This window comes from Sminthopsis crassicaudata, chromosome 6 (assembly GCF_048593235.1).
Source record: "Sminthopsis crassicaudata isolate SCR6 chromosome 6, ASM4859323v1, whole genome shotgun sequence".
NCBI classification, from domain to species: domain Eukaryota; kingdom Metazoa; phylum Chordata; class Mammalia; order Dasyuromorphia; family Dasyuridae; genus Sminthopsis; species Sminthopsis crassicaudata.
This window is the reverse complement of record NC_133622.1, coordinates 176,364,140-176,387,074: the sequence shown is the minus strand read 5'-3', so window position 1 is coordinate 176,387,074 and position 22,935 is coordinate 176,364,140. Positions and strand designations below refer to the sequence as shown.

General features: G+C 36.2%; 1 long non-coding RNA gene across 1 annotated transcript in view; it reads right to left on the bottom strand.

Moving 5' to 3' along the window:
* Window positions 1-4,590, bottom strand: part of LOC141546977 (uncharacterized) — a 69,328-nt gene extending 64,738 nt beyond the window's left edge. Inside the window, exon 1 of the long non-coding RNA XR_012483479.1 lies at window positions 4,307-4,590. This is a non-coding gene — a long non-coding RNA (uncharacterized LOC141546977). The remainder of the gene's footprint in view (window positions 1-4,306) is intronic.
* Between the last annotated feature and the right edge of the window lie 18,345 nt (window positions 4,591-22,935).

The window sequence follows — 22,935 nt, the reverse complement described above, 5'->3', positions numbered from 1 at the left end:
AACATGGATGTCCAGGGAGCAGTAGGGAGGAGGGAAAAGAGAGTCATGGAAAGAAGAGAAGGAGGTTTTCAAATGTAATGGATGTGATTTAGCAATACAACTTTTCTCTGTGGCATTTGTGACCTTCCCAAGTGGGAGATGTTGAATATCAGAAAAGAGTCTAGCCACCCATTTGAGTCCTCTTCTAGATTTGTATCTTTAACATAGCCTAACCAAAAAGCAGAATTAGAGCAATAGAAATCACCTAGCAGGAAAGGACCTCAGGATCTAGATGATCTAAACTGCACCTGATCAGGAAACTCCTAACACATGATCAGCTAGTCTGCTTGCCAACTTATAGGGAAGTGAATTCACCACCTTCCAAGGCAATCTACTGACATTTGGGACAGCTCTAATTATTAAAAAGTTTTTTCTTGATGTCAAGATCTTTCTTGCATGTTGAGCTACATGTTTCTCTAAAGGTGTGCCCCTTCTATTTATTTTCCCTATTCACTTGCATGTCTCTATGTGCCCTCCTGGAACTGATGGTACAGAAATGTGTGAAAAAGTAGATTCCATATGTGCAGAAGACAGTATTTCTTGTCACTTAATTTCAATGCTATTTAATCAAATGTATTTTATTCTAATGTGTTCTTTTTGATTGGCTTAGTAAAAAACAAACATACTATTATGTTTTTAAAAGGGTTGTGATCTACATCCACAAGGTACCTTGTATCTAGACTGATATTGAAGGGGACTCATTTGTAAGAATCTCCTATAGGCTAAATTTGCCAAGTTCTTATGTAGCTCTGTTTGGGGTTTGGGGGACTCTGTGCTTTCATCAATTAGCTGTGATTAAAGGGATATTTGTAAATATCTTCTCTATACTTAACTTTCCAAGTTCCTTTAACTTGTAAAAAGTTTTTTTTTTTTTTTTTTTTTTCAATGTATGACATTGTTTGGGGTTATGTTTGGCCTTCTAATTTCATTTATTTAGAGAACTATGGGTTTTAAAACTACTTATACTGAAACAGTTGGGCAATTTTTCAGCAAATACGATCTTAGAACATAACCTAAGAGACTTAAGGGAGGGACTTGGCCTTGATCACACTATGACAGCTGTCTGTGTCCAAATTGAGTCAGACAGCTAATATGAGTTAGGTCTAGAATCATGATCATCCTGGCTCAGTCTTCTGTCTTTTACATCAGGCTTCCTCTCAAAACACTCAGTGTTTATTCACACTCTGAAATTTAAATTTTCTAGTGTGAGCAACATCTTTTCCCTTTCTATTTAGTATTAAGCAGTTACATATTACAACAGAGGAGAAAAGGGAGGTGAAGGAAGGATTATTATCAAAAACTCTGGAATTTCCTGTTCCTTGTTGCATTAAGGTCTAATAGTCCTGCTTTGTAGGGCACAGGACAAGACTATAGTCTCTTTTGACTGCCCCTGTTAAATATATAACAAATTCTATGTCACTGGCCTTTTCGGAAAAGTTATATTGTTTCTACATGTAATTGGGGAAAAAAAAAATTTTAAAAATAATAAAAATAAAAAGAGGAATGAGTAACTAGATAGTACAATGAGTTTGGACTTGGAAACAGAAAGACCTAAGTTCAGATCCTGTGCCAGATACTTACTAGTAATGTGACCTCAAGTCACTTAACCTCTTTTAGCCTCAGTTTCCTTAAAATGCACATAATAATACATATACCTTCCTAGGACTGATGTTCTCAAATGACATAATATGGACAGTGCTTTACCTACTTCAGTGTTCTATATAAATGCTGGCTATTGGATAGAACTTACATGTCATGGTCTCATTGTAGTGTGACAACAAAATTGTTTGATGTAAATAGAAAGGAGAATTGTGGTTCTAGTTCTAGCTGAACCATTCCAGGCTTCTTTCTTTTTTTTCTTTTTTTTTCTGAGGCTCGGGTTAAGTGACTTGCCTAGGGTCACACAACTAGGAAGTGTTAAGTGTCTGAGACCAGATTTGAACTTGGGTCCTCCTGAATTCAAGGCTGGTGCTCTATCCACTGCGCCACTTAACCGCCTCCCATTCCAGGCTTCTTTCAACCCTTGATAGTTCTTAGTAAGGTGCCAGAAGATATATGCATCCAAATTTTGTTTTTCTGAATATTGGACCCCAGGAACCTGACTTTAGACATGGAAAGGACTTTAAGGGCCAATGAGTCCAAGATCCTCATGTTTTAGATGATTTATGGAGTACAGGGAAGGGAAGGTAACTTGTTCCAAATGATACAGGTAGTAAGACTCAGAGGCAGAATTATAACCTAGATATCCAGTCTCAAAATACAGAGCTATTTATATTAGATCATAATTTATCTTTTATTTGAAAGTTACACTAATAATAAATAAGCCCCATTTTCTATAGCACATTTAAAGCAAAAATTCTTAAACTCTGGGTTGTGACTCTGTTTGGGGTTGTATAACTGAATGTGGGGGTCATGAATTTATGATTGACTATCAATAAATGTTTGATTTGTATCCCTATTTTATATATTTATGTATCATATAAAAATTTCTCAGACCAAAAGGGGCTGCAAGTGAAAGAAGCCCTGATTTAAAGTACATTTTTTCTAAGCATCATTGTCAGAACCACAGTGCAAGAAGAATTATCATCCCCTCATTGTTGCTCATATGTATCCAACTCTTCATAATCTAGTCTAGTCTACTTTAGTCTAATGCCCTCATTCTGGGATTGTGCTTGCTCTTATGATCATGCTGACATGGATGTGTTCCTCTTTCAAATGCCTTCTCCCCTCTCCTTTGCTTTGGATTGGTCCAATTCAGGGGTTTAGGGCAGCTCTCTGGGAGATCAGGTGGCAAGGGAAACCCTTCCTCTTTCAGTCTATCATCAACCACCATCTGCAGCATCTTGCTCCATTGGCACTGGGCACTAAGAAGAAGGAAAGATCCATTCAGCTCCAGCCTACCTTCCAGTATTCCTTCTAGCACCTCTGCTGGTGAGTGATTGACCTCTCCTCCTCAGAGACTACCCAAGAGTTATTGCAATCAGGCTAAAATGAGAGCTAATTCCAGGGATATGACTCAAGCCTGTGATCCTTAGCTGGCAGCTGAAGCTAGATGCTTTTCTGCTGCGTGACATACATTTGTTCCTGGTGTGTCCTCTGATTATTTTACCTTGTACTGAGTGCCTGTGACCTTAAGTTCTGTCCTGCTGCCTTGCCTGTCCATCATACATCACTTTGCTAATGAACGCAGCATTTATTATTATATAAAATTGCTCCCTAAAATTACATCTGATTCCCCTTCTAGATTTGGATACTTAGTAGGACAGAAATTATTCTGCACTGAGAAGTCATTAAATCTTTATTTGATCTCTGGGCCTCAGTTGTAAAATCTGAGAGGCCGGGGCCTAAAATATCTCCATGGCTCTAAAAAGCCACCATTCTCTTAGTTTCTAGGTTGTGATAATCTCCAAGTGAGCTTACAGTCAAGATGTAACCAATAAAAAGCAAAAGAAAAAAAAATCCTTTCTGTTTTCTGGTTTCAAGCATAAGAGAGAGGTCAGTTTTTGAAGAGCCTTGGTTCTAAACAGTGCTAGGAAAGATAAATCTTTATCAAATCTAGACCACATGGTATAGTGGATGGAACATTGATTGGATTTGGAATCAGATAGACCTGAATTTGAATTCTGTCTTAGACATCTAACTCTGTGTAATTCTGAGCAAGTCACTTAAACTTTCTGTAAATCAATTTCCTCATTTGTAAAATAGAGATTATAATAACACCTTCCTCAAATGATTAAAAAAATCAAATAGATAATATATGAAAATCTTATAATATAAGAAATATATACAAATATATAAATTTAAATATAATTAAATATTAACTATTTAGTATATAATATATTAAAATGAATGACATAAGAATATCTTATAATATGAAATGTAGGAATTATATAAATATGTTAAAGAATAAATATATTATGTATAATATATGAAAAATTTATGATAATCAATATATTATATATTAAACAAATAACAAATCTACCATATGTAATATATGAAATATTAAAATTTTATGACATAAGAAACCAACAAATATATACTGGACAAATAATTTTAACTTTTAAATATGTGAAATCTGAATAACATATGAAAATCTTTGCAAATCTTATAGTACTATATAAATACTAGCTAATGATATTATCAAAGAATATGGTCCCATTAAAGGTTCACATAGGTTAGAATTTCCAGGAGAGATTCCCAAAGGGTTGGACCTGACACTTTTTGTTGAACTTTGTGAATAATCCTGAGAGACTCAATAAAATCTTACCTCCCTTATGGAGATTTCTTGATGTTGCTTTTGTTTGATGGTTTTTCAGTATCTTCATTCAATGTTCCTTCTGTAAGGAAAGACTTCTCAAATGCTTTGGGTTCGCCTTCTAAGGAAAAGAGAAACGCCTTCTTTTCAGAGCCAGTGACAAAGATCTGCTAATTCCATCTTCCCATTCATCTGGACCACCATCAACACCAGGCACTGGCCAATTGCTACTGACAGACAGTAACTAGAAAAGCATAAGGAAGAATAGTGGTCCATATCCACCAGTAAGCAGCTAGGTGGCGCTGCAGAGTGGATAAGGTACTGGACCTAGAGTTAAGAAAAATTCTTCATGAGTTCAAATCCAGCTCCAAACATAAATTAACTATGTGATTCTAGGCAAGTCACTCAACCCTTGTTTGCCTCAGATTCCTAATCTATAAAAGAAAAGGAAATGGCAAACTGCTCCAATATCTTTGCCAAGAAAACCCCAAATGGGATTATAACTGAAATAACTCAACAACCATCAAACCACTAACCTGTTTTGAGCCCAGTCCCTGAAGACATCATCCAAAGAATCGGTCCTCTCTCTCATCAAGCACAGCCTGACAATTGTCCTGCAGGTTATGTACCCCTACATCCTTAGCAATCACTGCTGCTGAAGACCTAGAAAAGATCATTCTGGCCACCAAAGTCCTTGGCTCTGTCAAATGGTTCAACATCAGACAGTGATGTGATTTTATCAGTAGAAATGTCATGAAAGAATCTGGAAGAGATTTTGGCACCAGTCAGAGCATAATGTAGAAATGTACAGTGGTCATAGCAAAAGCCTCTAGTATACCAAGTTTTCTAGATCTTAGGGCCATCCAAGGGATCTGAATGGACTTCAGAGGCTATTTAGTCTTTTTATAGATGAGGAGACTGAAGCCTGAATAAGTAACTTGCCTAAATGTAAGTAATAATCATTAGAAGTGGGATTTAAACCCAAATCCTTACCACTCTAATCATCTGCTAACTTGGAGATTCTGATGAGAAGCAGCATGATATAAGGACTCTCCTATGCACATTTAATTGGTTCCTCTGATGTCAAGTTTATCCTCTCAGGTAGCATTTTAAAAGGTACCAAAGGGAAAGGGGTCAGGGCTGTAGAGAGTGGAGAAAAACAAGACGTCCACCTGGACCACAAGGTTCTCTTTAGCTTACCTTTCCAGTGGCTTGCTAACAGGCTTTTTATTTTCCCCTCCTCTCCATGCCCTCCTCATGCCAGAATGATCATTCTTAAGTACATCCTGACCATCTTGTCTTCCTTCCAAAGTCTTCAGTGGCACCCTACTATTTCCTAAGTAAATATGCAGAGGTCATAGATTTAGACTTGGAAGGAACCTGAGAGCTCATCAAGTCCTGTCTTTTTACAGGTGAAAAAACTGAGGTCCAAAGAGAGAAAAATGCCCTGTCCAAGGTCAAATAGGAAATGTCTAAGGCAAGATTCAAATAAAATTCAAGAGATTATGGTTACTCTTCAAGGGCCTTCACAACCATGATTTTTTATAGATTATTCATGTCCTCTAAACAAAATGAGAATTCTATGCTCTTTAATAATAATCAAAATTATATACATAATTATTTATACCCACATACACACATAGATATATAGTTATTTAAGATTTGTAAATTTTATCTCATTTTATTCTCACAACAGTCTTGGAGGTAGGGTTGTCTTTATCTTCATTTTACAGATGAGAAAGGAAATTGAGGCAAAGATTCAGTGACTTGCTCAGGCTCATACAGTAATTAAATGTCTGAAATGATATTTAAACTCAGGTTTTCCTGACTCCAATCTCAGCACTATCACTGCACCACCTAGCCTCCCCCTGAGAGCATAGACTATCTCTTTAAAAGTTCAATTTAATTTTTCAAATTAATACACACTTTTTTTTCTCCCTCTCCCACTGGAATAAAGAAAGAGAAAAACAAAAATCACATAACCAGTATGGGCAAAGACATATCACCTTGTTTAATCTCTCTTTCTCATTGCCTTCACCTAACATGAGGCTCTGTACATGGGAACTAATAACTCCCATGTTTATTGGTTGATTGGCTAACTGTAGAAATGTCTTGATTTGGAGTCACAATTCTCTGGGAAAGAATTAGAACTCCCATTTCAAATATGGTTTGCTTCCTTGAGCAATTTTAGATTCAGAAATATGGCATAGAATCCTAATGTTTTAAAAGCCCTGGTGCAAACAGCCTATTTGTGATGAGGACACAGAGACCCTAAGGGGCAGAAAGTTTTGTCCAAGATCACAAGAACCAGATTGAGCCAGTTTGCATGGACCAGGAGTGCAGGCTTCTTCCTAGCTAACAGGCTTCCCAAACATGCAATTCTCCCTAAGTGGTTTATTCTTCACAATAACAAATCCCATATTGCACATCCAGGAGGTGAGTCCCTGTTCAACTAACAATTAAGGCTCTCAAGGGCTGGTATACCTCCAGAAACAAACAGCAGAGGGGCACAGTGGGACAAGGAAATGCAGGACAAACAGATCCTTGCCTCCTCCAATCCCAGAGAAGAAATAGTGGAGTGCAGTAATTAGTCAGCCCTCAGTGCTTTATATAGTCAATGTAAAACAAAGGGCACAGGGTGGCAGGCACAGAGCCCTGCTCATTAAGCCAGCTGCATGGCTTTTGGCCAGAAAAACGAGTTAACAACACTTGGAAAGTCAGGTGACTTGGCAAAGAAAAGTAAATATAAATAGATACCTGCAGGAGCCAGGAGCTGGAAGGACTGGCCAGTTCCTCATAAACTATGTAGTCTCTCCAGCTGTCTATAGGAAAGAATGTTTCTTCCTTTTAATGTAGAACACAGAGTTCCCTTTTTCCGAAACAGAATATATCAACACCTCACCATGTCATTTCACTGTTCACAAACCTGCTATAGCTCACTATTGCCTCCTGAGTCAAGTTCATATTCCTATAACATTTAAGGTCCTCTGGTAATCTAGTTCTACCTTTTCTTCCCTGCTTTATTTTATATAACTTCATCTCCATCACCACTGGGCTCCAACGAGATTGGTCTATTCTCGATTCTCCAAATATATCTTATGGTGTTTCACCTCTCAAACCTGAGTCCATACTCTCAGTTAATAATTATTTTCTCCATCTTCTTCCCTTGCATTTTGTCCTGTACTAATTGGATTTATTAGGCATATCTCAAAGGCTAAATGACTATCTGTAAGAGGTGCTCAAGTTGGAATATTGGTTTGCAATATGGGTTGTTCTGGATCAGAGGTTAACCATTGGGTGTCCTTGACCTCTCTGATAACCTAGTAAAACCTATTATCCTATTCTCAGGATTTAAATGTATAAAATAAATTCCATAGGATTACAAAAGAAACCAAATAATAATGTAATTGGTTTTTTCTCATTCAAGTTAACAGAATCCTTAAATTGCAGTGGATAGAGTACCAGCCCTAGTATCAAGAGGAGCTGAGTTCAAATGCAGCATCAGCACTTGACACTAACTATGTGAACCTGAGCAAGTCACTTAACCCCAATTTCCTCTAAAAAAGAAAAAAAAAAAGAAGAAGAAAGTCATTTATCCATGGACTCCTTGAGGATGTGTGGACTGACCCCAGATTGAGAACATTTTAACCAAAAGATTAACAATATCCAGATCTAAAATATTATAGTATTATGACCCATGGATGTTTCTTTTCCATTCCTACACAGAAAGCTCCATGGGAGAAATGACTATGTCTTACATAAATAAAACTTTGTATCTTCTCCAACATCCAGAGCAGTGCTGTGCACACAGTAGATTCTTATTTTTAAAAACCTGGTTTTTATTTCTTTTTCTATTCTCTCCATTCCATGACCCTCTACACACAATAGACACATAGATAGTCTTAAAGCATAGGACTGATGATATCCTACCCCAATTCAAATATCTCCTTTGTTTAGCATTTGAAGTCCTTTACAGTCTGATTTTACCTTTCCAGTCTATACTTAATTCATAATATTCTGCTTCATGTTCTCTATCTTTCAGCCAGACTAGCCTGTTTGCTGCTTCATATATATATCTATATATATCTATATATAGATATATATATAGATATATATATAATCTATATCTATATATGTCTAGATATATATAGATATATATCTTCAGTATCCATGCCTTTTCCTTAGTTGTCCCATGAGACTGTAATGATCTCTCTTCTCACCTCTGTGGAATCCCTAGTTTCTATCAAATCTCTATCAAATCTACCAGCTCTAGTACAAATTCCTATACAGTCCTATTCTGATCATTCAAGTTGCTAGTACCTTCATCTTGAAATTATTCCATATTTACTTTGTCTATATTTTGTCTTAATTATGTTTTCTTTTTCGAAATTATCCCTCACATCCACATTCACATCCAATTGAATGAATGTAAGTTTCTCAAGGAAATAGATTGTATGTAAGTATGTATATGTATGTATACATGTATATATATACATATATATGTACATACACACATTTATATATATATGTATATTATATTATTATTATATATATTATATATATTCAGCATAGTATCTGGCATATAATATGTATTTTAAAATATTTGTTAAATGAATGAAATAAAATTCAGTCTACTAAATGGGACTGGTTTCTGGAATTATCTCCTATATAGGTCTCCTCAAATCTACATAAAACAACTTTTATTTTCCTACTCCTTTGGGCTTGATTCCTCACACAAAGAAAAGGGGGTGGGACAGAGAACCTTAATGATAGCAGCAAAGGAATTGATGAGGGGAGCCCCAAAACTCTCACTCCGACTTTGGTGGGAAAGCTTGGGAAACTCCCTCAGAGAAGTTCTCCCCTGAGAGACCCGCCCCAGGGAATCAAGATAAAGTGGTTTCATTCTGTTATCTGGGTGGGATTAGTTGAGTCCAGGACCACTCTTACTTAGCCTGAGCTGGAGATCTAGATTTCTATCTAACTCTATTGAGTTGGAGATTAGTCCAGGGACACTCAATTTGAAGATTCTCTATTCTGCTTTCAACTGAAAACTGCTCCCAGTCCCCACCAAGAGCTACCTATATAACAAGCTTCCTTCAGCTCAATCCTTTACAGAGGACCAAAAGCAGGAATCATGTCAAGGAACCTCTCTCTCCTTGGCATAGCTGTGAGCCTCTATCCACTGAAAAGACATTCTCTTTTTAGCATTATTCCCTCCTTTATCTCTCTCACCTATTTCACTAACAGGACTTTATTTACCTCTCTGTTGGGATTTCTCTATTAGATCTTTACTTCTCTGTGGGGACTTGGCTACTAAGGAAGTCAGCCTGCAAAAGCTGATTTCTCAGTTCTAATAATAAACTTCTTTTGCCAGTTTAACTTTTGAGGTTCATAAATTCATTTAAGAAGGACCTGCACCAACCAGAAGGGGGTTCCCACAACTCTCTGCCCTGCACCAAACCTCATCAGAATGACTTGGGATCCAAATCCAGTTCTGCTATATACAAAATACCAAAGCATGTGTTCTCTAGCTGTCCACTGGTTACGAAAAAAGATGTTTCAGCTAAGTATGAAACAGCGTGCATTCTGTAGATCCCACTTGAAGGCTTAGCTGATCCTGCCAGAAATGTCAAGCCAGCATGACAATGAAATATGTATGAGAGTTCTGAGAGTGAAGTCAAGAACTTCCACCTGGCAGGACATATCTAGCTGAGTGAGTCTGAATGACCACACGCTCTTGATCTCAGAAGTTTTAGAGGAGGCTCTGTTTAGCAGTGTAAGAGATAGTTCACCCTGTAAATAAACAGCCCAACCCCACCAACCATGGATACAGAGAGTGGTGGAATTTGGCACAGTTGGGGAGGAGTGTCATTCAATCAGAGAGGCATCATAAGGACCCAGCTTCCATTAGGAGCCATGATTGAAGAAAGAGTTAGAGAGATTCCAATCCTTTTTTCCCCTAGAATACATTTCTAGTTTCTGTGTCTTTCTGGAGAAAATGCAGTTCCACTTTGGCCAAATTGAGGCAAGTACGGGGGAGAGAATTCAAAAGGAAAAGTGATGAGGAAGAGGGCCTTCAGTTGGCAACATCAAACCAGCCCAAAAGAGCAGGAGAAAACCAAAATGTCATAGATAGAAACCTGGATTTAGAGTCAATAACACTTGGGCTCAAATTAAACTTCAGATACTATTAGTTGGGTAGCCCAGACAAATCACTTAATTCTTCTGGGCCTTAGTTTCCTAATCTGTAAAATGAGGAGTTAGATTCAGTGACCTCCAAGTGCCCTTCCACTTCCAAATACATGATGATTATGATCTCTCTGGGCCTCAGTTTCCTTACTTTAAAAAAATGAGGGGGTTAGATTCAGTGCCTTCTAAATAAGGTTCTTCCTGGTTCAATATCTATAATCCTAAATCTCTTGTTCCCCTCAGTTTTCTCATATGTGAAATGAAAGGATTGGATTTTATGATCTCTAAGGGTTATAGTTGGTTATATTTATATAATTATATATAAATTATAACGTATAATTATGTGTCACTGCAAGGTAATGGTTTATGAGGGGAAGGGGAGAGAGAACAAGCATTTATTAAATATCTACTGTGTGCCAGGCATTATGCACACATTATCCCATTTGATCTTCACAACAACCCTATAAGGTAGGGGTTGATATTATCCCCATTTGATAGGTGAGAAAAGAGAGGCAAACAAAAGTTAAGCTATATAGCTAGTAAGTGTCTCAGATTGTATTTAAACTCGGGTTTTTCTGAGATTCCTTTCAGTTCTGAATCTATGTATGATCTTGTAACTTCTAGAAAAAGAAGGTACTATGGAGTTCATTTAGTCTAATGATCTGTTATGAACTAAGACAGAAACATTAAGCAACTGCCCTAAAGAAATCGCATAATTATGGCTAAATAAATTGTGGTATGTGATTATTAGGAAAAATGATGAGCAGGATGCTCTTGGAAAAAAACAAACCTGGAAAGTCCTTCGTGAACTTAAGCAAAGTGTACTGTACATAAAGTAATAGCAATATTCTGGGATGGCCAGCTGTAAATGACTTTGCTATTCTCATCAGTACAATCATCCATGTCTACTCTGAAATAGCAAATGAAAATTCCTATCCATACCCAGAGAAGAAACTGATTGTGTCTGAATACAGATTAAAGCATTCTCATTCTCCCTCTCCTTCTCCTTTTCCATCTCTCTTTTCTTTCTCTTTCTGTCTCTTGGTCTGTCTGTTTCTCTTTTTAACTTTATTTTTTAGGGTTTTTTTTTAATAGAGTGAGAGATCTTTGTTTTCTTTCACAACATAACTTTTATGGAAATGTTTTGCATAATTTTATATTTGGTTTCTTAATGGGGTCTGGGAGTAGGGATAAGGGAAAGAATCTGGAATTCAAAAGTTTTAAAAACAAATGTAAAAAAAAATTTAATGTAACTGGGGACAATATTAAATAAATATTTTTAAAATGGAAATTGGGTAATTTTCCTGAGCTCTACCTCCAGATCCCTTATCTTCTCTGACTATCCTCTATTGTGATTGTTGTTCATTCACTTCAGTCATGTCTAACTCTTCATGCCCCATTCAGACTTTTCTTGGCAAAGGTACTAGAGAAGTTTGCCATTTCCTTCTCCAGTTCATTTTACATATGAAGAAACTGAGGCAAATGAGGTTGAATGACTTGCCCAGGGTCACACAAGTAGGTTAGGTTTTGAACTCTTGAAGATGAGTCTTCCTGATTCCAAGCCCAGTTGGACTTAGAGTCAGCAAGCCTCAAGTTCAAATCCTTCCTCAGATGTTTATTAGCTGTGTGACTCAGGCTGAAGCACTTAGCCTTCATTTGCCTTAATTCCTTCATGTGTTAAATGGAGATAATAATGGCACCTACATCTCAGGGTAGTTATGAAGATCAAATGAGATAATATATGTAAAATGTTTTATAAACCTGGCAATACCTATGTTATTTTTATTATAGCTTTTTATTTACAGGATATATGCATGGGTAATTTTTCAGCATTGACCTTTGCAAAATCTCCTGTTCCAATTTTTCCCTTCCTTCCCCCCATCCCCTCCCCTAGATGGCAGGTAGTCCAATGCATGTTAAATATTTTAAAGTATATGATAAATATAATATATGTATACATATTTATACAGTTATCTTGCTGCACAAGAAAAATCAGATTTAGAAATGAGGTTAAAATAACCTGAGAAGGAAAACAAAAATGCAAGCAGACAATAACAGAAGGAATGGAAATGCTAAGTTGTGGTTCACACTCATTTCCTACAGTCCTATCTCTGGGTGTAGCTGGTTCTATTCATTACTGAGCAATTGGAACTGATTTGGTTCATCTCATTGTTGAAGAAAGCCACGTCCATCAGAATTGATCATCCCATAGTATTGCTGTTGACATGAACAATGGCCTCCTGGTTCTGCTCATTTCATTTAGCATCAGTTCATGTAAGACTCGCCAGGTCTTTCTGAAATCATCCTGCTGGTCATTTCTTACAGAACAATAATATTCCATAACATTCATATACCACAACTTATTCAGCCATTCTCCTACAGTGAAAGAGATCTGACTGCAAAGATCTATGTTCAATCCTCTGTTTGGCTACCTAATGTGTGGATACAGTGCATCTGTTGCTTTTTCTTAATGTTTTGGCTGCTTTGACCTATGTTGAAAACATTTAGGGACACATTGCTGGTGGGATGCCTTATGCCTAGACCCTGGAATCTCATCAGGCAGACTTGGGTCACTTGGCAGGAGAGAAAAGTGAAGAGAATGGATTATCCACTAGTCTCTGATAAGGATGAAGTGTCTGAGGTCACAGAGATGTTGCTGAAGTGTCTGACAGGGCCTTGGCCTGAGTGTCCTAATACTTACTGATTGTTCAGGAGAATTGCTGGAGAAGATGGAGAGAGAATGAAGCAAGTCAGTAAGTGTTAAATGTCTGAGATCATTCCTTAATTTTACAGTTTAGTAAAGGAGGGCTCAGAGAGGCTGAGAAGCCTGCCAACATTTTTAAACACCTTACAAACATTATTCCACTGGAACTTTGTGGTAGCTGTTCTATGATCTTGGCACTATAGGTATAACTTAGGGATGGCAAGGATGGATATGATATGAAGTCTGGCTCATCCCTGTGGAAAATAGGAGTAAGAGTGTCCCAGCACAATGAGTAGCTAGCTGAAGGAAAGGGCAAATAGGTTTAAGATTTCCCAGGCTGGCCAATCTCTCCTCCATTCCTCAAGAAGGATTTTGTACAAAAATTACTCATCAAAAAAGTCAAGTCTAGGAGTATGGTTTTATGGAGTTTAGGAAGGAAGCTATTTTTTTTTATCTCAAGAGTAGGATAGCCTTTAACTTACATTCTTCAGATAAACTCCTTCTCTCTTCTCCCAGGAGGATCTGCAGTGATTTGGGGAATAGTGCAATGAAAAAACAGTAACATCCAAAAGACTGTCAGAAGAACCTCAACATTAATTAGGAATCCCACTTCGCCTGGATTCTGAGCCAGTTACCTTCTATGACATGAATGATCAGACATTGCTGGGGTCTTTTTTGCCTTTTTTAATGTATTTTTATTATCCAAGCATCATTGAATGTATGAATGTAAAAGAGCCTATAAGATGATGCCTTATTCTATGAAATCAAATGCCTTTTTGTAATCTTTAAACAATAAGCACAATAGGATTTTATATTCTCTATGTCTTTTAGTTAATTGTAAGATAGTAAAGATGCAGTCCTTTATTGATTATTGCTTGTGAAAGCCTTCTTGTTCCTTTTCTAATAATCCTTTCATTGAAGATGTTTCCATTCATGTGTCAGTGCTCTCATAGAAATTTTCTATAGATTGTGGAGTAAGCATAAAAGCTGTTATTAAGTAACATTCTCTTGGCCACTTTAATATTAATAAAATTTTCATTTCCCCCACATTTTTGGTCTTACATCCTTCATATACATGTCAGTCCCTCAATGCTCTTTTCATTGTATCTCCTCCATCATAGATCTTTCAAATCCAAACCTGGTCCTTTCTTCCCCCTTTTTTTGCTCTCCTGAGTACATTTCTACCTCCTTTGTAAGCACCTCAAGGACTGAGAAATATTAAGGTCTAAGTGTGATGGTTCCACTCACCAATTCTTGTCTCGTATTCATTTATCATTCTGCCATTTTCCTTGAATGCTCTTTATGTGACTTTGCTTAGTTATTTGGCCAAGATTTCTTTAAACTGGTTCTATTCTCCACTGATTTGTAAGCTGCATCTACTCACAATCATTGATCCTTTTTCTTCCTAGAATTTTGTAGGTAAGTTTGTATTCTAATCCCATGTTATATTTAAAAACCACCTCTCTCCAACTGTCAGTAAACCACACATTTACAGACTAAATGTATTCTCAGTTCTTTTGACCTTCTTATTGAAAATTTTCATTGGTTAAATTTTTAGATGGATTCAGTTATAAATCATTTATAAATATATATATATATATATATGTATATGTATATATATATATATTCTTACTTTTGTAATGTTATAATCTCACCTTGGATTAATTGATGGTCTAACTGATCACAGATAAATGAAGGATAACTTCCACAACAATAACAAATCTTTTTCCTATGAAAATGCTTTCTATTTCCTTTTGATGCTGTTAATTGGGGTCCTGCCATGTTTGTACACATTCATTCTTTTCTTAAATTTGTTGGAAAACTAAGGAAATTACTCCTCCTTTGCTATATTCTTAGTAGAGAACATCTACTCCACTCTGTCAAAGGACATTATCTGTCCTCATGCAAGCAATTTCCCATTCTACTATTACTTTCCACAAAATGTTTTAAGTCCCTTACATCACTACTCCATTCCCCTTGATTTTTGAAGTTCCCCTTATATCTTTAGCCTGGTTGGTTCTTTCCCCACTCTTTTATGATCCTTCTTTGTTCTTTCCTTTTACACTAAATAGCAGTACCCCTCTTCTTTTAACAATAATCTACAAACATCTAAGAAATCATTTCATTAGGTAATCTTTTTATGGTATTTATTTACTTTTCTTGAGTTCCTGTTGCTTAAGGTATTTGCATGTTGCATAATATGCTGGTCTCTGTTTTTCCCCTCAAGAAAGGCTCACATTTCTCTCATGTTGACAATTCATGTTCCTGTATCAGGAATTAGGCTCAGCTTTGCAGGATATAATAGTTCTAGCTGCAAATTCCTTGGATCTAAACAAAAAAAAATTCCTTTCTTTCCAAGTGATTTCTTAGGAATGTGGTATGATTTGTGTTGTTTGAATTGCTTTTTCTTCATATTTTACAACTTTCACTTTTCAAATTTTGTGGTTTGCTATTGAAATTTAGAAATATAATTACGATGTAATTTGGAGTTGAAGTGTAAGACTTTTCTGGCAATAATTTCTGGATTTTCTAACGTGATTTTTGTCACTATTCAGAAGTTCTGAATAATTTCATTTTTTGTATTATTTCTTGCATTATGGCATAAGGTTTTCCTACCTGTTCTTCTGAGATATCTATGATCCTTAAATTATCTACGTACATTGTAACTTCAAAATAGTTAATTTCTTTGATCACATAAAATTCATTTCTTTTTTTTTAATAGTACCCATTGTTTCCTCTTTTGTAAAATTTCCCTCCCTTCAATATTTTTGTGTTCTCATCTGTTATTTTCTCTTCCAAGTTATACTTCTTTGGAAAAATTCTCCAACAAATATTCCATTTTTTTCTTTGCTATTTGTGCATTGTTTTAGAAAAAAATCTTTTTAAGACTTCCTGTGTCTGACCCAATTTCTTCTTTTTAAAGTTTAATTTTATCTTGAATAATTCTGAAGATATTTCATGATCTCTGTGGAATCCACAAGATTCTCTCTTTTATTGAGTAATATTGATTCATTTTCCTTCATATTACCATATTTGTCCAAAGGAGTTTGGTTTCTTTTTGAGGTTTCAATCATTCTTTCTTCTTTTTTATATTATTTTTTAGTCTTTTGGATTTTAAGAAAGGATTTTTTTCTCATTCTTCCTCTCTTTGGCTTTAGAACTATCAGCTTTTCCTTAGAATTTTCCATCATTTATCTTTGGAAAGCCTCCTCACTCTCTGGCCTATCCCCCTTTCACTTTGTCACAGATCTTCAAGGAGTGCTTCAACATCTTCATATTGAAGATGATAAAAATAGGGTAGTCCAGATTTTTGTCTTATATTGCATGCTAGGGAAAAGACTAGACTAGCTCCTCTTATTTTCTTTTTTTTTTTTTTTTTTTTTTTAATTTATATATTTTTTTATTATTATTATATATATATTTTATAATATTATCCCTTGTATTCATTTTTCCAAATTGCCCCCCCTCCCTCTATTCCCTCCCCCCGACGACAGGCAATACCATACATTTTACATGTGTTACAATATAGTCTAGGTACAATACATGTGTGTGAATATCATTTTCTTGTTGCACAATAAACATTAGAATCCGAAGGTACATGCAACCTGGGCAGACAGATATTAGTGCTAACAATTTACATTCGCTTCCCAGTGTTCCTTCTCTGAGTATAGTTATTTCTGTCCATCATTGATCAACTGGAAGTGAGTTGGATCTTCTTTATGTTGAAGATTTCCACTTCCATCAGAATACATCCTCATACAGTATTGTTGTTGAAGTATACAGTGATCTTCTGGTTCTGCTCATTTCACTCAGCATCAGTGGACCTAAGTCTCTCCAGGCCTCTCTGTATTCCTCCTGCTGGTCATTTCTTACAGAGCAATAATATTCCATAACCTTCATATACCACAATTTACCCAACCATTCTCCAACTGATGGACATCCATTCATCTTCCAGTTTCTAGCTACAACAAAAAGAGCTGCTACAAACATTTTGGCACATATATGTCTCTTTCCGCTCTTTAGTATTTCTTTGGGATATAATCCCAGTAGTAGCGCTGTTGGGTCAAAGGGTATGCACAGTTTGATAACTTTTTGGGCATAATTCCAGATTGCTCTCCAGAATGGCTGGATTCTTTCACAACTCCACCAGCAATGTATCAGTGTCCCAATTTCCCCACATCCCCTCCAACATTTATCATTATTTGTTCCTGTCATCTTAGCCAATCTGACAGGTGTGTAGTGGTATCTCAGAGTGGTCTTAATTTGCATTTCTCTGATCAGTAGTGATTTGGAACACTCTTTCATGTGAGTGGATATAGTTTCAATTTCTTCCTCTGAGAATTGTCTGTTCATATCCTTTGACCATTTATCAATTGGAGAATGGTTCGGTTTCTTATAAATTATGGTCAGTTCTCTATATATTTTGGAAATGAGACCTTTGTCAGAACCTTTGTTTTTAAAAATATTTTCCCAATTTGTTACTTCCCTTCTAATCTTGTTTGTATTAGTATTATTTGTACAGAAACTTTTTAGTTTGATGTAATCAAAATCTTCTATTTTGTGATCAATAATGATCTCTAGTTCTCCTCTGGTCATAAATTCTTTCCTCCTCCACAAGTCTGAGAGGTAGATTATCCTCTGTTCCTCTAATCTATTTATTATCTCCCTCTTTATGCCTAAATCATGGACCCATTTTGATCTTATCTTGGTATATGGTGTTAAGTGTGGATCCATATCTAATTTCTGCCATACTAATTTCCAGTTTTCCCAACAGTTTTTTTCCGAATAATGAATTTTTATCCCTAATGTTGGAATCTTTGGGTTTGTCAAAGATTAGATTGCTATAGATGTACCCTTTTTTGTCCTTTGTATCTAATCTGTTCCACTGATCTACCGGTCTATTTCTTAGCCAATACCAAATGGTTTTGGTGACTGCTGCTATATAATATAGCTTTAGATCAGGTACACTTAGACCACCTTCCTCTGAGTTTTTTTTCATTAGTTCCCTTGCAATTCTTGACCTTTTATTCTTCCATATGAATTTTGTTGTTATTTTTTCTAGGTCATTAAAATAGTTTCTTGGGAGTCTGATTGGTATAGCACTAAATAAATAGATTAGTTTGGGGAGTATTGTCATCTTTATTATATTCGCTCGGCCTATCCAAGAGCACTGAATGTCTTTCCAATTATTTAAATCTGATTTTATTTTTGTGGCAAGTGTTTTGTAATTTTTCTCATATAATTCCTGACTTTTCTTTGGTAGATGGATTCCCAAATATTTTATACTCTCAACATTTGTTTGGAATGGAATTTCTCTTTGTATCTCTTGCTGTTGCATTTTGTTAGTGATATATAAAAATGCCGAGGATTTATGTGGATTTATTTTGTATCCTGCCACTTTGCTGAAATTTTGAATTATTTCTAGTAGCTTTTTAGCAGAGTCTTTGGGGTTCTCTAAGTATACCATCATGTCATCTGCAAAAAGTGATAGTTTAATTTCCTCATTTCCTACTCTAATTCCTTGAATCTCTTTCTCGGCTCTTATTGCCGAGGCTAGCGTTTCTAGTACTATATTGAATAGTAATGGTGATAGTGGGCAATCTTGTTTCACTCCTGATCTTACTGGGAAAGGTTGCAGTTTATTTCTATTGCATATTATGCTTACTGACGGTCTTAAATATATACTCCTGATTATTCTAAGGAATAATCCATTTATTCCTATACTCTCAAGAGTTTTTAGTAGGAATGGATGTTGGATTTTGTCAAATGCTTTTTCTGCATCTATTGAGATGATCATATGGTTCTTATTAATTTGATTATTAATATGGTCAATTATATTAATAGTTTTCCTAATATTAAACCAGCCCTGCATTCCTGGAATAAATCCTACTTGATCATAGTGTATTATCTTGGAGATAATTTTCTGAAGTCTTTTTGCTAATATCTTATTTAAGATTTTAGCATCAATATTCATTAAGGAGATTGGTCTATAATTTTCTTTCTCAGTTTTCGATCTACCAGGTTTAGGTATCAGTACCATGTCTGTGTCATAAAAGGAATTTGGTAGGACTCCTTCATCCCCTATTTTTTCAAATAATTTATATAACATTGGGGCTAATTGTTCTTTAAATGTTTGGTAGAATTCACATGTGAATCCATCTGGCCCTGGGGATTTTTTCCTGGGGAGTTGATTAATAGCTTGTTCTATTTCTTTTTCTGAAATGGGACTATTTAAGCAATTTATCTCCTCCTCTGTTAATCTAGGGAGCCTATATTTTTGGAGGAAGTCATCCATTTCACTTAAGTTATCAAATTTATTGGCATAAAGTTGGGCAAAGTAACTCCTTATTATTTCTCTAATTTCCTCTTCATTGGTGGAAAGATCCCCCTTTTCATTTGTAAGACTATCAATTTGATTTTCCTCTTTCTTTTTTTTGATCAAATTTACCAAAGGTTTATCTATTTTATTGGCTTTTTCATAAAACCAACTCTTGGTTTTATTTATTAATTCAATAGTTTTTTTACTTTCAATTTTATTGATTTCTCCTTTTAATTTTTGTATTTCGAGTTTAATTTTTGGTTGGGGGTTTACAATTTGGTCTTTTTCTAGTCTTTTAAGTTGTAAGCCCAATTCGTTAATCTTCTCTTTCTCAATTTTCTTCAAATAAGCCTCTAAAGATATAAAATTTCCCCTTATTACTGCTTTAGCTGCATCCCAAAGATTTTGATATGATGTCTCATCATTATCATTATCTTGGGTGAAATTATTAATTGTTTCTATAATTTGCTCTTTCACCCAGTCATTCTTTAAGATGAGATTATTCAGTTTCCAATTACTTTTTGGTCTATTTACCCCTAACTTTTTACTGAATGTAGCTTTTATTGCATTGTGATCTGAGAAGAAGGCATTTATTATTTCTGCCTTCCTACATTTAATTTTGAGATCTTTATGTCCTAGTATATGGTCAATTTTTGTATAGGATCCATGAACTGCTGAGAAGAAAGTATATTCCTTCCTATTGCCATTCAGTTTTCTCCAAAGGTCTATCATACCTAGTTTTTCTAATGTTCTATTTACTTTTTTAATTTCTTTCTTGTTTGTTTTGTGGTTTGATTTGTCTAAATCTGAGAGTGCAAGGTTGAGATCTCCCACTATTATAGTTTTACTGTCTATTTCTTCTTGCAGTTTTCCTAACTTTTCCTTTAGAAAGTTAGATGCTATACCACTTGGTGCATATATGTTTAGTATTGATATGGCTTCATTATTTATGCTACCTTTCAGCAGGATATAGTTTCCTTCCTTATCTTTTTTAACAAGATCTACTTCTGCTTTTGCTTGATCTGAGATAAGGATAGCTACCCCTGCTTTTTTGGCTTTACCTGAAGCATAATAGGCTCTGTTCCAACCTTTTACCTTTACTCTGTATGTATCTCCCTGCTTTAAGTGTGTTTCCTGTAGGCAACATATTGTAGGGTTCTGCTTTTTGATCCAATCTACTATCCGTCTCCGTTTGATGGGATCGTTCATCCCATTTACATTTACAGTTAAAATTACTAATTCTGTATTTCCTGCCATCGTATTATCCCCAGCTTATGCTTTTTTCCCTTGACCCCCCTGATCCCCCTCCCCAATATTTAATTTACAGACCCCCCTTGTGCCGCACAACCCTCCCTCTTTTTTTTTTTGGATCCCTCCCCCCTCCCTCCAAGTCCCTTCACTTATTCTCCTTTTCCTTTTCCCTTTTCCTCTCCCCCCTTTTAATGAGGTGAGAGAAAATTCTCTGAAAAACAAATATGTTAATTATTTACTCTTTGAGCCTCTTCTGATGAGAGTAAGATTCACACAATGATTCTCCCCCTCACTAAGTTCCCTCAGATATGGTGTATTTTCTATGTCTCTTCCTGGGATGTAGTTTCCCTCTTTTTATCATTCCTTCCCCTTTTTCTGAACCGACCTCCTTCCCTTTACTACACCCCCCTTTTTTTCTTTTATATCAGTAAAATCAAATTATCCTTGAGTATTTTTTATATACCCACAACAGAGTTACAGTTCTCAAGGGTTCTGTGTACCTTTTTCTGTTTCTCTTCAGTCTTGTGGATGTAGATCAAATTTTTTGTTTAAGTCTGGTTTTTTTCTTAGAAACATATAGAATTCCTCTGTTTCATTGAATGACCATCTTCTTCCATGGAAAAAGATGCTAAACTTAGCTGGGTAGTTCATTCTCGGTTGCAGTCCTTGATTTTTTGCCTTTCGGAATATTAGGTTCCAGGCCCTTCTATCTTTTAATGTGGAGGCAGCCAGATCTTGGGTGACCCTTATTGTGGCACCTTGGTATTTAAATTGTTTTTTTCTAGCTGCTTGCAGGATTTTCTCCTTTGTGTGGTAATTCTGCAGCTTAGCCACAATATTCCGTGGTGTTCTTTTTTTAGGGTCTATTTCAGAAGGAGTTCGATGAATTCTTTCCACATCTACTTTCCCTTCTGTTTCTATTATCTCTGGACAGTTCTCTTTGATAATTTCCTGTAAAATAGAATCTAGGCTCTTTTTTTGGTCATAGTTTTCGGGAAGTCCAATAATCCGCAGATTATCTCTCCTAGATCTATTTTCCAGGTCTATAGATTTTCCCAGTAAGTATTTGACGTTGTTCTCCAGCTTCTCATTTTTTTTGTTTTGTTTGACTGATTCTTGGGTTCTCTGTGAATCATTCATTTCTATTTGTTCCATCCTGACTTTTAAGGAGTTATTTTCTTCTTTCACAGTTTTTAGTTCTTTTTGTAAATGCCCAATTTCGTTTTTAAATGAGTTATTTTGCTCTATTGAATTTTTTTCCATTTCCCTAATTTTTTTTTTTGAGAATTATTTTCTTTTTCCAATTCAGAAATTCTATTTTCTTGAGACTTTTTTATCTTTTCCAATTCAGAAATCCTACTTTCCTGTGTTTTTTTAACCTTTTCTAATTCACTAATTTTGTTTCCCTGCATCTCCTGTGAATTCTTTATTTTTTCCAACTCCAATTTCAGGACATTGTTATTCTCTATCATAACTTCTCTTTCCTTTCCCCATTTTTCTTCGATCTCCCTCAATTTCTTAAGAGCTTCTTCTAGGAGAGAGTTATGTGATGGGGGGCAGGAATCGTTCCCCTTTAGGTTGTTATCTTCTGAATCTTTGCTGTTAACTTCCTCGGGGTTGGATACCCGCTCTTTCTCTGTATAGAAGGAATCTATAGTTTTTCTAGCTTTTTTGCTCATACTTAAAAAACGTTTTGGGGTCTGTCCCTGGGGTAGGAAATTATTTACTTCTTTACCAGCTTCCTCCCAGACCGGATGGATGCAGCCGCCCCTGCGCCCTCGCTAAGAGAGAGCTCTGGGAGAGAGTTCCCCACCCCCTCCCTGAAAGTGCCTCAGAGGTGATTAGCACTTCTGTGCTTCGAGGGCGTAGAATAGTGAAGACAGCAGGAAGCCCAGTCTATGTGTCCGGGTGGGGAGTGGATGTCTGCAGCAGGTGATGTGAGAAGCCCCTGCGCTCAAACTGGAAGTGTCTGCCAGAAACCGCGGTCCCTAGTTCAAAGGTTCCGCTTCTCTGGGACTTCCTGGAGCTGAGTTCCACTCCCTCCAGCTAAGCTAGGCAGTGTGTGTTGCCTTGGGCCGTATCCACCCACTTGTCAGTCTCTTAACTATTCTCAGGAGGTAGCTGAGGCCACACCCCCTGGTGCCGAGTCTACTGAGTCACTCCCAGGGTGGGGGGGGG